A 15,524-nucleotide genomic window follows, 5' to 3' on the forward strand; every position below is an offset into this window, starting at 1 on the left:
CTATTTGACATCTGTTCTCATTGATTGCATCTCTCCCTCAATTCTATCCAATTGTTGACTACATCCAGTATGGTCATTTGGGTTGACCCTATCCTAGGGTTTTTGCAAATAAGGAGGTTGGTAATTAGTGTTTTTAACTTGATTTAGATTATTACCTGCTCCTTGGTTTCCCCCATCCTAGATTCGGGTGATCTCTTCAGCTAGGATTATATGTATTTGAATAGTGGTTTCCACCCCTATTCTTGACGTAATATACATCCTCAGTCAGATTGTTGATATAGTGGAAAAGAGGTTTGTCTCCTCCATGCATAGACGGTGTATAAGAATATTCGATACGTTTGGGTCTATCCACTAACTATTGATAGTTATCATCCTCTTGGATAGCTTTTACCATACAAAGTTTTTGACCATATGTGAATCGTTCAATTGGCCACTGGTAGGATTTTAGTGTCATATTCTCAATGATTTCATATGCATCCTCATATGTTCTGTTCATAAGGGCTCCTCCTACTGCTCCATCTAATCAAGATCGTGCATTTGCATCCAACCTATTATAAAATACCTGTAGTTGCATCCACTCAGGAAATCCATGGTGCGGGCATTTTTCAATCATCATTTTGAAACATTCCCAGGCCTCATAGAAACTTTCTCCCTCTATCTATCTAAAGACAACAATCTCTCGTCTCAATTGAACGACTTTGCTAATCGGGAAGAACTTCTGTAAGAATTTCCAACGAGTTCATCCCATGTTGTAAGAGATCCTGGTGCCTGCGAGTCTAACCAATAAAATGTGTTATCAATCAAAGAGAAGGGGAAAAATCGAAGACGAATAGCGTCATCAGTGACCCCGTTAAGTTTAAAAGTATCACAAAGTTGAAGAAACTGTTTTAGATACTGATTAGGGTCTTTTGTCATAGTGCCCCTAAATTGCAGACTATTCTGGATCATCGGAATCATAGCCGATTTTATCTCGAAATTAATATTTGTAATTTCCAACCTTGATATACTTTCTTGAACCATGTCAAATCTTGGTAGGGCATAATCCTTAGGGTTCTCTTTTTTCGAGCCATCTGTACATTCGTGGGTAGCTGTGGTGCAAGTGGATCTCCTAAGACATTATTATCAACATCGTTAAACAGTGGATTTTTAGGTGGTACGTCACCTGCAGCAGGTGTAGATCTTGCATCTGCTGTTGCTGCTATTGTTGATGGCGGTTTCTTCGTATTCTTCTTTTTAGATTGGTGGCTGCTACAACAGGTGTGCCTCTACTACGATTCATACACTAACTTAGAATGAATAGATTAGTAACAATAAATAAAATCGTATCTATAACTAAAAAATTTCCTAATCATTCTAACTAAATGTGAAAATTAAAATTAACCTAGTAACATTGCCTCCTCAGCAACAGCACTAACAACTTGACCGCCTCCAAATGTACAAACGTCCAGATTGTGAATATTGCGTTAAAATATAAAATTACAAGGCGGTATTTGCAAGTATACGAGTCTAGCTGTAATATAGTTTTACAACGAAGTGGATGAGTACTCCAAGGATCATACCTAAGGGAGGCGAAGGCTAGATCAATTTTAACATATACACTAAAGGATCTAATTAATAATTTAATCCAGTTTTTGGAGTTTTATAGTACTAATAATAAAAACTAAATAACATAAAAGAAAAAATAAATTTCAAGAGATAGAAAAAATAGAAGGAATCAATCCTGATGATGGGTGATTAGCTTGTTTCGGCAATCACAATCAATTGTCGTTTCGGGTTTCTCATCAACCAACTAATTGGTACCCTAGTAGGATCTTCCAATTACATAACGAGTCAGCAAGGACTACTTATCTTCCGACCTCACAGTCTAGACTGGCATGGGGTAAAGGTGTTCACGGATGGCCAATACCAATTTGGGTTAATTCCCACCTCGATTACTTTCCAAGGTTGTTAGGCCTAGGGTTTGTTTCACTCTTTTCATTTCCCAAACAGCTGATCTATTGAGTAACCCTACAAAACAGTTAATGAATCATGCCTCCACTCACTAATCCCCCATAGAAGGATTAGTTCCTCATGGCTTTCATAAATAACATGAAATAGATGGAAGAATAAAGCATGGTGAATGAATTGTAGTGAAGAGTTTAAGAAAAGAATGATTTATATAAATAATAACACGAATCCTCAAAAGTTGGTCATCTTTACAAATCATATCTTTTGTTGGAAAGCAATGGACAAATAACCTAAACTCTGAAAAACCTAAGAAAGAAAGAAAACAAAAATAAATCTAAAGAGAGAATCAAGGTTAATGGAATGGTGTCCATAACATGTGTCAAAGGAGCCTATTTATAGCTTTTACATGGCCGTTATCCTTAACCCTAGGTCAGCTGACATTCTCGAGTTTTAATTTCAATTGCGTGAACCAAAATGCCCCTGCTTTGTATTTAATTTTTGTCCCAGAGTTGATGTTGCAACACCAAGACCTGTGTCGTGACATAGAAGTCAGTATGCTCCTCCTTGGGATGTCTTCAGGGGTATGTCATGACATCCTTAGTTAGTGTTGTGACATCGAAGGCAGTTTCGCACTTTCTCCATTCTACTCTCCATGTTGCATCATCAAACCTCCCGTGTTGCGACACAGTGTCTAGTATCAGCCTAAAATGCCTTGTACTGGTCTGCTGCACACTCACGAAGTATGTTAGCTCTCCCTTAGGCCTTATTTGGCCCTTATGGTTAATAAAAGACTCAATTTGCACATTTTATTAGATATGAGTAAAACTAAAAAAACTTAACTAAAATGTAATGAAAATGCATGTATTCAAGCTCATTAAAAGTGAAAACTATTTAATCTGCTACACCTAATTACGAAAGATCATTTAGCTACCTTAGAGTTTCCAAAAAAAATACTAAGCGAACCCAGCTCTAGACGGAGGCCCAAATAACAACAAATTGATTTCCAACACTACCATCTAACCCGAAACAAATTATCCATTAGATTGAAGGGTGACATAGAGCTTTCCTTGAACTTTCTCTTCTTTAGACAAACTAATTATGAAGATTAAAAAAAGGAGGAAATGAAAAGGAATTGAGAAGAATCTCCCCCCAGAATAACACTTCTCAACTATATATAATCTTACCGGCATGGTCACCTAAAAACCACATCAAAACCGACAGTCAACATGATTATGTTTCCCACTCAAGAACTAGACAATTCTAATGTAACTGAATCAAAATTGAACCCAACTATTTTCCATTTAGCCACTAAAAATTTCAGATTTTATAGTAGAGGCCACCAAACCCATGGTTTCTTTTAATTAGCTCCCAACTCCTTTCTAAACTTTAAAATTCTATTGCAAACCGAGTGTCACATGTCACAAGTGAATAAATTTATAAATGGATTCAGGATGTATTCTACTTTGGTCCTGTTTGATGTACTGCCAATCCAATTAGTCATATAAATGTCTCTATCTTTTGGGAGTCTTCCGCTCTGATGTTCAAGATAAAGCATATCCCTAATTGGACTTGATACATGGCATACTAGTCATTCAATGGGTTTGTCCATTTTCGATTAGACTAAGGACAAGTTTATGTTTATCAACTAATATAATTTGTGTTTTCGTATTACGATTCGACCACGTAATAACACTTAGTATTATTAAACATGAGATAACCAATGAACTAATATTTGCTTCCATACGTAAAAAAACCGTTGAGGACAATATACAAAAAGTATTAATGTAATTAATGGATAATTTTATTAAACTAATTTATTAAAAAAATACAACTATACAAAATGAATATACTACATTTAGGGCACAAGATCCAACAAAAGTCCTTAATTAAAGTTCAGGGACTAAATTGTAAAAGTTAAATCACTATTGAGTTTTAAATTAAAACATGCTAGAGGAACAAATTACAATTGTAACACCCATTACCTGGTCTGGTCACCAAACTTGAGTAATGGGATGCTATAAACAATTTCAATCAATTATAAACAATTTATATAAGTTTCATTGACATTTTATGCAACATAATAATTTTAAAAACTACAAGGACTTAATTTTGAAATTCAGGCATGAAATAGGATTGAATATTAAATCTCCAAAATTATAAAGTTTTTAAGTCAGTATCGATATTTAATTGTTGGGTATCGATGCCGTATCAATACCACTTCACAATTCTATTTGTCATGAAAAACAAGAGTGTCGATATTTAATTTGTGGTACCAATATTTTATGAAAAATAACGATACTCAAATAAATATCGATACCATTTTGGCATTCTGATTGTTTAAAACTATTCATATGGTCAAGTATCGATACCAAATGCCACAATATCGATATTTAAGTTTAGAAACTGTAAAAATCTATCTTTAAAATGTTCATTTCGTGCTCAATTCACATACCATTCAAAAGTTAACTATATCAACCAAGGGCATATCTCAATATCACCTATACAATCAACCAAAATGTCTAACCAATATGCCTTCAGTGGCACCTCATTATCAAGCCAAAACTACAAGTATTTAACCATTCAACATGTGATTTCATATACGTATTATAACCTAAATACTTGAACTATCAAATCTTTTTTCAAACAAAGCATAGATGTAAACATGAACTTACCAACTCCTTGCTAAACATTATCTAAGTACACATTTACCAACCCACATCCAAGCATTAACCAAAACACAAGGTTTAGCATGTTACTATCTCATTCATGAAGATTTTAAGCCTAAAAACCAAACAAACTACCAATTATCTACCAAATGACCATTGCCACTACACTTATACTTAATTACCTATTCTTAAAAGACCAACAAGATTCAAAATGATCATAATAAGGATTAAACATCCTAGGTACATGCCAAGACCAAAAAGAACCATTCACCAACACTTGAGTTCGGGATTACCGCTAGATGTTGAGTCGAGAATAGAACCGATAAGTACCTAACCTGCGCATGGGAAAAACAAAATCGTACACTGTGTATAACTCAGTGGTATTTCTATAATCTGAACATTTAAAACATAATAAAATTCATAATGATGCATAAATTAAATAAAGATAATATGCAATATGCAAATCCAATAGTTTAATTCACATCATTATTTGCTAATTCAACTAATATAATGGCACATTTCATATCAATTCATAATTCAAAAGTTTGTTGTTCGTATACAATCAATATTCATAGTTCAATTCACCATTCCATGTCACTTTTCACATTTCATTTTCATATTTCAACATTCGCCATTTCAACATTAAATATCCCGATTTTACCATTTGTTTTCTCCTATTAACAAGACATCGGGCTTGAACGGATAAACGAATCCAACCTACACACCAGTTTGGCACCCAGTGCCTCATCAAATAAATTCAAAGAAATTAGTTGCACCCAGTGCTATAGATAGGTCGACATCTAGTGTCTCATCGGTTAAACCAAAGAAAATTTGTACCCAGTGCCTCATCAACTTGTAGTCAAAGAATCCCTGAACTCTTCCTATCCTATGGCATGCCAACTATATCGAACTCTGCTCGAATCGTTAATAGGGTTTTCTTTTAGTATTGCAATACAAACCAATGTTTCAATTTCACATTTTCTCTCAGCAAGTATAGATTTATTCAACTTAATATCAACCGCGATTATTCCAAACACATTCAATTCATACATTTATAAATAAAAACATACATTTCTTAAATATGCATAATTTAATCCTTATAATCACCAATTGATTCGAATCAGCCCATTTGAGCAAGAATTCTCACCTCAAATGCTTAGCATGAACAATAAGTCAATATGCAACAATTTATAAGTTAGTTCAAATTACAAAAACACAAACCGCAAACTCCAAGCTATTCGTCGACGACTTTGTCTTTTCCTTTGTTTATCGAGGAATCTGGGTGAACATTAGCTACAAATTAACAAAAAAATATGAAATTATTAATATACAACCATTTTCACATTCAATTTCTAATTTATGCAACACTTGCATTTTATTCAATTTAGTCCCTAAAACTAAGACTAACATAACTTCAACAATTAACCACAAATTTTAATACTAATTTCACTCTAGGCCTAATTTAACTCCCTTTTTTTCTCGTTTCTTCCAAGAATTTCAAAATTGGTGCAATTTAGTCCTTAAAGCACAAAATCATCAATTTACTTTACAATTTAGTCATTTTTCAACTCTGAACTTTAAATCTATCAAACTAATCCCTAGAATGTCAACTATGCATCCATATAAACTTTCTTAATCTTTAATATTATCAAAAAATACGACATGGGTCAACTAGCCCAAGCTATCGGGATTCTGAAAACATAAAATTTATAAGAAAATGACTAAATTGCACTAACCAATTGAAGCTGGAAACTTAAAGAACCCTAGTTGTGCATTGACTTCTTCTCCACCATTTGGTTTGTTTTTACATGAAGAATGATGAATAAAAATGTCTTTTTATCCACCAAATTTATGTTTAAAACATAAAAACATACATGTTTTTAATTCCTTAACTGGCCACTATATACATATTAAGGGTATATTTACTTTAGAATTCCCTTACATGAGTTCTACTTAAATATTCTTTAAGAAATTATACTTTTAACACTTTTACATTTTAGTCCTTGTACATTAATTAAGCCCAAATTCGACAAATTACTCAACCAAAATTTTATTCACTTTTACACCAACTCTATAAATATTTAATAAAAATATTTACAATTTTTATTTACAGAAACGGGTTCTGAAACCACTCTTTTCGACACCACTAACTTCTTGGTTGTCATAACAATTAGTCAGATGACCAAATGGTTTATTAACCATTAAATTGAAATGAGTTAATGGAATTTGATGGTAATCCACTCTCTTGTGGTTAAGAAGGTTAATTAATGTATTAAACATTTTTAAGGTTAAAATTAAAGTTAATAAAGTTTAATTAAATGGTTCATCATCATATATAAGGTCATGTTAGTGGAGAGATGAAAGACATACACCCTTCATCCTTCCATTTTGTTGTTCAAGTGAAGAAACGAAAAGAAAGAATGTTTTTCCTTTTTTGCAATTTAGTCCAAAATCTCAAAGATAATGTTTTTTCTTTTCGTTGGAAAGTTTTATGTTTTTATTATCATCTAAGCTTGATTAAGCTTACCTATACCTTAGATTTTTCAATTGATAAATGCTTATCAAATTTCCATTAATAGGTAATTGATGAAATTGAATTTCACACAAAACCAACCATTGGCCACCTCCTCCCCTCATTGATCCATCCGCCATCTACTACACAATTGCCTCTTTCCTTCCTATATTCTACACAATCATTTCCACCCCCTAAAACCTTTCCTTTTCTCCCTTCAAAACCTCAACATTGTCGCCTCTCTTTTCCCCCACACCCGGTCCTTTGCCCTCCTCCTTACTCTACACATAATCGTCGGCCAATCCCTTCCATCGTTGTTCATCGCTAGCCATTTTCCTTCTCCATCATGCCATTGCTGACAGCTATCCCTTCCACCACCGCCGCTTGCATCACCGTCCATCCATCCCTTCCATCGTTTGTCCCAAATCTTGTCTTTTTGTTTATTTTTTTATTTTATATTTATTATCATATTATCATTACATTACTATTATTATTATCATTATTATTATCATTATTGTTGTTTATATTGTTACGTCTAATTTTTGTTCTATTTAGTTGGTTGTTATATTAGTTTTAGATTAATTTTTTTATTATTTTCTTTAGAATTATTTAGATTTTAGTTTGTGAGTTGATTTTCATTGTGCAGTAGATTGGATTGGGACCATTGTGCTTCATATTTGAATTCATCCATTTACTTTATTGATTTTTTTATGCTGATACATTTTATTATCATTCGTCTTTCAGGTACATGATGCCAAACACACGAGGAAAGAGTAAAGTGCCCGCTTATTCCAAGAAATGAAAAGTTATCGGGACCTCATCTTCATCCTCTTTGACTGCAACCACTCACCATCGATACCTCACATTCAACCAACCACCCTATGAAGAGAGGTACCAACACCTTAGGGTTATATCATTGGGTTTAGGTTGGTGTATTGACTGGGAAGCCCTTCAAACTGTAGGTTTATATGCACTGGTTCATGCTCTATTGGACTCGACTCCATGAGAGCAATTCTTCGCCATCGTGGAGCCAACATATGTTAAGCTTACTTTAGATTTTTTCTCAACATTCTCTCTGTAGACAGTGCTATTGTCAAGGGACGAACAACAAGTGATTTCATTCTGTCTTGATGGTATCACTTGACACTTTAGTGTTGCGGGATTTGGAGTCACTCTCGGCTTATATTCTGATGATTTCTTGGAAACACCCGAGTTCTCCACCCTCCCGTGGCACATCCATCGACTGACCTCTTTGTTGGTCTAACATATCTAAGGTTTCCATTTCGTACAAACCAAGCCAGTCCAAGGCTTGGTGCCTCCCCCTAGCCTTGCGATAATTCGCGCCACTTTAGCTCACACTTTGACTAGTCAAAAGGAGAGTATGAGTTTCGTGGGCATTTTAGATGCATACTTCTTATGGAGCATGCACAAGCAATACCCTATTCATCTAGCCCATTTCATGGCCTAGTGTTTTTGTCATCAAAGTGAGTGATCATTGATAGAACCTATCTGTATGGGTCCTTATGTAACACGCTTGGCTCATTACTTCAACCTTCTCGAGACCCCTAAGTAGATTGGTACTCACTTTGGTTGGGGAAATGGCACCACTGGACTTAAATATAATGAAACATATGAGAATGGTCACTCGTCAGCCTGGGCCTTTCGGTGATCAGTATGTGTTGTTGCATCTGACTCAGCAAAATGAGGATGATGAGCATCTAAACGATGATCTTCTACCACCATCGTGACCTATTCCTAATCCTCCCGCTAGTCACTCTACTACTGGGCCTGCGCATACGGTTACACTTGAAGATATTTATTGTAATAAAAAATAACAGTCAGTGGGATCGATGACATTGAGGCGTATCTGTAGTGGATATGTCAAGATTTTTGTATTTCTCCACCCGGTGTTACGCCTCACGATTTTGATTTACCACCTACTGTCGATCACTGATTTACTTTAGTTTTCCATTTTAGTTATTTTTATTTTTATTTTCAATTGTACTTTTATTTATTGTTAGTTGTTTTATGTTATTTTTAAGAATTATATGTTTTTTTTTCATTCATTATACATTGTTATTTTTGTTAATTTTTAGGTTGTTTGTTTTTCTAGTTGTTATCTCTTTATCTTATTTAATTTTTTCTATTTTCTAATTAGTTTTCTCAGAAATATGTACTTTATTTAGAATTGCCTACGATTTTAGGTTTCCCTATTTCGGCAAGTTCATCTAAATTCAGGGTAGTTTCAGTTCTCTCCCTCCCTTTTGATATTGTGCTTATTTTGTGTCTATCTGTTTGTACATTGAGGATAATGTACATATTAAGTGCGGGGAGGATGTTTATATGCTTATGCGATGAAATCTTCGAATTATTGTTTGAGTGTAAGTAATTTTCTCACACATATCATTGAAGTGAATTCTTTTTTAATTTAGAGTTTTTATTTATTCTATTTTAGAATCATTTGTGAGTTTTTATGAATTGTTTGATTTATACTTTAAGACTTGAGAGATTCAAGCATGATAAGTTGTTTTTTAGAAATTATTATTTTAGGTTATCTCTCTGAACTAAATTATTATTTTGAAATTTTAAATTTGCAAGTTTGACATCAAGACGATAAAATTTTTGTGAGCTTTTGAGCCTCTAGAGCATATATTTTATTTCGTGCTCATTTTATTTTTGGTTGTTAGTATGTCAACTTAATTTTTTATTCTAGAACTTGCTTCGGTTATACATGTCAAGACCACATTATTGATTTGATATATTGATATGATAGAGGCACTTAGGATTTAACCCACCTAACCTCTAATTAGCTTACCTATTGCATTAACCCTTAGTAAACCCGATTGATCCTAGCACATTTTTCTTCTCTCACCCATTTATGTTAACCCGTAACTCATATCTATGTTGTAAAATTATCCTTTTTTATTGACACATTTTTTTCGAGATTTGATTTGGTTAGTTGCTTAACTATGTTCCATCATTTGTATTGTTGAATTTTACTCTATCAAAAAACTGAAATGAAAGAAAAAAAAAAGGTGAAAAAAATTGATTGAGCTTGAATCGTTAGTTTCATATTCTATTGAAAAGCTCGATTTCATTCTTTATTTCTTGTTGATGTAAATTCTTTTAATTCAACAAATTATTTTTTTTAGTTTGATAATTTATCAACTCAACTCTCGATTGTAACCAACTCTTTTGACTTTTTCCATACCATTAACCTAAGCTCGATTACAACATTGTTAAAACCTCTTGATTAGTGTGTCATCTCATTTATATAGTGGTGGAGATTTGATTTCCAAGCAAGCATATAGTAAAAGCATTTCTCGTTCAATTGTTGAGTGCATATTACTTGAACCTTAAACACTTTGAGTGTTTTGAGTGAATCCTTAATGAGGATGTTAATTGTTGTAGAGTTTTAATTTTAGGTAATTATTGAGATATGGGAGATGTCTAATGTTTTTAATCCTTAAAATTCTCTGCTTGGATTGCTTATGTTGTTTAGTGTCATTTTAGTGTGAAGTTCTAATGCATGATTATTTGTATTTTATCCTAAGACATTATCAATGAAAATAATAAATTGAGAGAAGTTAACTTGATTGTGTGCTGAGGATTTTGCATGAGGACAAGGAAACACTTAAGTGTAAGGATATTTGATAAGTGCTAAAAGTAACATGTTTTAATCTCATTCTTAATGCGTTTTTGGATAATTATTCAATGTTAATGGTGAATTTTTTGCTCCTAATCCTTTAAATTCATGTTTTTATACTTAGGAGAGCATTTGGGAGCAAAAGGAGCGAAAAAAGATCGAAAATCATAAAACCATAGCAAGTTGCAGAAGCCACACGAGATGACCCCTTCCACACGGCCGTGTAAGCCACATAGCAAAGTTGTAGGCCGTGTTGATTTGCGAATTGGAAATCTCTGAGCTATGAGAAATCATGTTTTTTAGGTTTTTGGAGCATTCCAAGACTTATATATGAAAAAAATAAGAAGATAGGAGAGAGTCGTCATAGAATATTCAAGAAAAAAATTGAAAAACACCATTTAAGCCGATTTTGAAGCAGATTTCCATCAAGATTAAAGACTCATAGTTGATTTCTCAAGAGATTATCATGAGTTTCTTTATTTCTTTTGGTTATACTATTTTTGAGATATTTTATTTTCAAGCATGAACTAATTTTTTAAATACCTAAGGGAGATGAACCCTATGATCAACTCTATCGTTTGATATTTATTTTACGCAATAAATACTTAGATTTTTTTCTCAATTATGTGTGCTTAATTCTTGGTTTGATATTTCTAGATTATTGATTCATTTTTTATGTGCTTAAATCGGAGGAGGAACATACCCTATTTAAGAGTAGATCTAGCGTAATTGAGTGCAGTTGCATTCAATCCTAGAAATAGGATGACATAAATGTACTAGATTAGAGTCAAATCTAATAATGGAATCCATCAATCGAGTTAATGCAATAATAGGGGTTTTAATTAAAAAGAAATTTCAATTAATCATCCTAGAGTTAGTTGCTCTTACTCTTGAAAGAGATATTAGCACAATTTTGGGATTTCTACAGATCAAGATACTAAGTAAAGGAATTGCGTAATTTAGATTGATAAGGACAAATGAAATCTAGGTGAATTCTTTCCTGGGTATTGTTTCTCTTCTTGGTTACTATTCAATTATTTTCTTGATTTTTTATTTTTCATGTTAATTAATTTTGTTAATTTTAGTTTTGATCAATCACTCGAATTTATCGGTTAAATAATAGAAAGACGGTAAGTACTAGTACTTTTAGTCTTTGTGGGAACAATATCTATGCTTACCATAGCTATACCATTAATTGATAAGTGCACTTGCCTTCACAAAATTTTTACTTAGTTTACGACGCATTAGTAAGAATTTTATTTATCTCATGAATAGGTAAGTATGAGATGGTTGATGATTTGTGAAAAATGTGATGATATGAAATGGTATGAATTAATTTAGGTATGATTTGAATTAAATTATGCTATGTGAATCTTATTCATAAATTGGAATAATAGACACCCTATTAACTACCTCGGGTAAAGTCGGGTATAGTTGGCATTCTATAGGATTAGTCTATGGGATTATTCTTCAGTTTTTATATTGATGATGTAACACCTCTAGCCCGCATATGTCGCCTGATTAGGGCTACAGAGTATAATCGGAACATAACACCATATAAGGTACATTTTACTTTCAATATAATTCACCACATAAATCATAGCAATAAAAACCAAAATAATACATACAGTCCCTTTTACGAGCCCTTAAGGCCCTAAAAAGACAATAGAAATGAATCAGGACTAAATCAAAAAAATATGAAATTTTTCAAAAAAGGCAAAATTTTTCAAACTATAAGGGTCACACGGCCAAGTGACATGCCCGTGTCTTAGACCGTGTGGGAATTCGAAATAAAAACACACGGCTGTGTCCTAGCCCATATCCTTACTCGTGTATCTCACTGACTTGGGTCACACGACCAAGCCACACGCCCGTGTGCAAGGCCGTGTACCCTTCGAAATAACCCTACACACCTGTGTGCCCGGCCATGTGCTAGGCCGTGTTAGAGCTTGACTTGTAACCCTTAGAAAGCTACAGGGGACACACAGCTCTGTCATCTGACACATGGCTGAGACACACGCCTGTGTCTCTGCCTTTGTGGACGATAAATAGGTCATTTTCGAGCCAATTTTCTAACCCAATTTCCTACCACTTGCACAAGCCAAATACACCTATAATCAAGCATTACAAACTCACTTAACATATGTAAAATCAAGCTTAAAAAACCTAGAAATTATCAATACAATCAATATGCCAAAATGACACCTCAACTTTACCAATCAAACTTACCTAAACAACTATCCAATTCATTCATCATTTAAGCTACTAATTGAACAATCTCAATGCCACAATTGCCATAATGTTCATATACCAAATTTAAGCATAACAAGCACCATTTTGGGCCATTTTTCCTTACATCATACACCTTACCATTATGTCTCAAAGCCAACCACATTCAAGCTACCAAATCTAGTCATTAAACACATCATGAACTATCTCAATCCAAACCAACCAACAATTCATAAAAGAATATTATAAGCCTCATTTCAATTCCATCATATCAACCGCCAACTCATTAAAATAACAACCATACAAAATACCATAGATTCATAATATCATAACTACTAGCTCATCAACCAATATGTCATATATATATACAAGGCATACACAATGGCTAAATTCACCCAAACAAGACACCTATACATGCCATTACAACCATGACTCCAAATCATAAAAAATCTACCGATTTAGCCGATGGGTAGTGTGATGGATCTTTGACAAACGTCCAACATGAACGAGCTTCCGATTATCTAGAAACACAAAGGAAAATAACACGAAGTAAGCATATAATGCTTAGTAAGTTCGTAATTCATAAACAAAGCTTACCATTTCAATTTATAAGCATAAAAACAATATTGAGACAACCAAACATGACTTGGCATTAGCCTAAGTAGCAACAACCTTTCAAGTTAGATAATTACATAGCTTAGCAAATTATCTCAAAACATCATAGCTTTTATACACATTACTTATAAGCATTCATACTTTCAAGCATATGGCTAAGCACATTTCAGATATCATCAACTCACACCTTTTTATACTTTCATAGTATCACTTATTGAAGCATTTACTGAACCTACCCTTTTTTATACCCGTTGAGCCACTAGAATAATATCAAATACTTAGGAATCTCGCACACTAAGTGCTAACACGTGGTCGAAACCATTACTATCACATATCTCATATAAATGCTCTCTCTCGAGCCATAAGTGGGTCTACTTACACAAGCTGTCAGTCAGGACATAGCTACACGGTATTACCCACACAAGCTGTAAAGTAACCACAACACATGCTCGAAACTCAGCCACCGGTAGGACATACAAGACCAACACCTGAAACATGGTAACCCTTACTGACATGTCAATAGTAACCTATATATTGCTAAGGTTCAAATGGGATCTAAGAGTTGCCGAAACTTGGTTGGATATTTATGTAGAGCCGTAATAGCATAATATAATGTAAAAGCATTTAAAACAAACATAATTCAATGCTATTTAAATATATGAACTTACCTCAAACACGAACGGGGAAATATGATCAATTTATCCAATACTTTTTCTTTTCCCCGATCTAAATTCGTACGTTGCTTTTCTTGATCTATATAATCAAATTTAATTCATTCAATTTCCATTCTATTCAATATAATCCACAAATCATGTCTTGGAAAAATTACACTTTTACCCCTATAATTTTGAATTCATTTCAATTTAGTCCTTAACTCAAACAAATGAAAATTCATGCAATTTAGTACTAAACCACTATAGTCGAATATCACCTAAGCCCTTAGCAAGCCCTACATTTCATTTTTTCACATTTCCACCATGACCATTTTTTTATTTTTCTATTTAATCTAAAATTGACAAATTCATCAAAATTTCCTTTACAAAATTTGTTTAACTATCATCAAACATTCATTTTCATCCATCAAACAACAAAAACAACAAACATACATTCATGGTAAAACCTTAAAATTTTGACTGTTTTGTAAATTTGTCTTCGGGCTATCTAGATTAAGCTACAACGACTAACATACAATTTATTTATTACCGCACGCAAGGGTAGATCTCAAGGTTAGATCTCAAGGTTTCAAAAAGTGAAATAGCATCCAGAATTTAACTTTTGACTAAACAAATTTTGTATAGTTTCATTTTGGTTTAGGGCAATTGGCATGTACCTAAGGTCAAGAATTTGGGTTTAAGTCCATATTGAATGTTTTAGTCTATATGGTAGAAAGGTTTATGTTGAAATATGACTAATTTTGTTGATGGTACGTTTATTTCTAACTTAGTGAGTCAAAAGGTGTACGTGCTCGTTTTATATATGTATGATATATGAGAATCGAATTAATGTAATTATGCACATGGTTATAATTTTTAAGATGTTAAACATACCAAAGAAAGTAGTTGGCATTTGAGTTAATGTTTAAATTGGGAAATGATCAGTGTTGGATCTCTTAGACTATTTGAGTGTGTGTTTGACAGGTTTGGGATGATTGGAGTAAATTTTTTTAGAAATTGTCTTCATAGTTGTGACACTCCCATACCAGTGTCACGACATTGAGCTTTTGTTCCCGAGGTCGTGACTCTCTCCTGTTGAGGTTGCAATATTATGATCACCCAGGCTTCAATGTCATGACGTTCCTCCGTTGAAGTCACAATATCTAGATTCTATGGTTTGGGTCGTGACACACTCCATATGATGTCACGACATTCCTGTAATTGGGGTCGTGACATCATCCCTTGGTGTTGCAATA

At 33.5% G+C, this 15,524-nt stretch overlaps 1 non-coding gene across 1 annotated transcript; it reads left to right on the forward strand.

Annotated features, from left to right (window-relative positions):
* The first annotated feature begins 584 nt into the window (after positions 1 to 584).
* Positions 585 to 690, forward strand: LOC121221477 (small nucleolar RNA R71). The gene has a single exon (XR_005918869.1). It is a non-coding gene; the product is annotated as a small nucleolar RNA R71 (small nucleolar RNA).
* The last annotated feature ends 14,834 nt before the right edge of the window (positions 691 to 15,524 follow it).

Source organism: Gossypium hirsutum, chromosome D09 (assembly GCF_007990345.1).
Source record: "Gossypium hirsutum isolate 1008001.06 chromosome D09, Gossypium_hirsutum_v2.1, whole genome shotgun sequence".
NCBI lineage: Eukaryota > Viridiplantae > Streptophyta > Magnoliopsida > Malvales > Malvaceae > Gossypium > Gossypium hirsutum.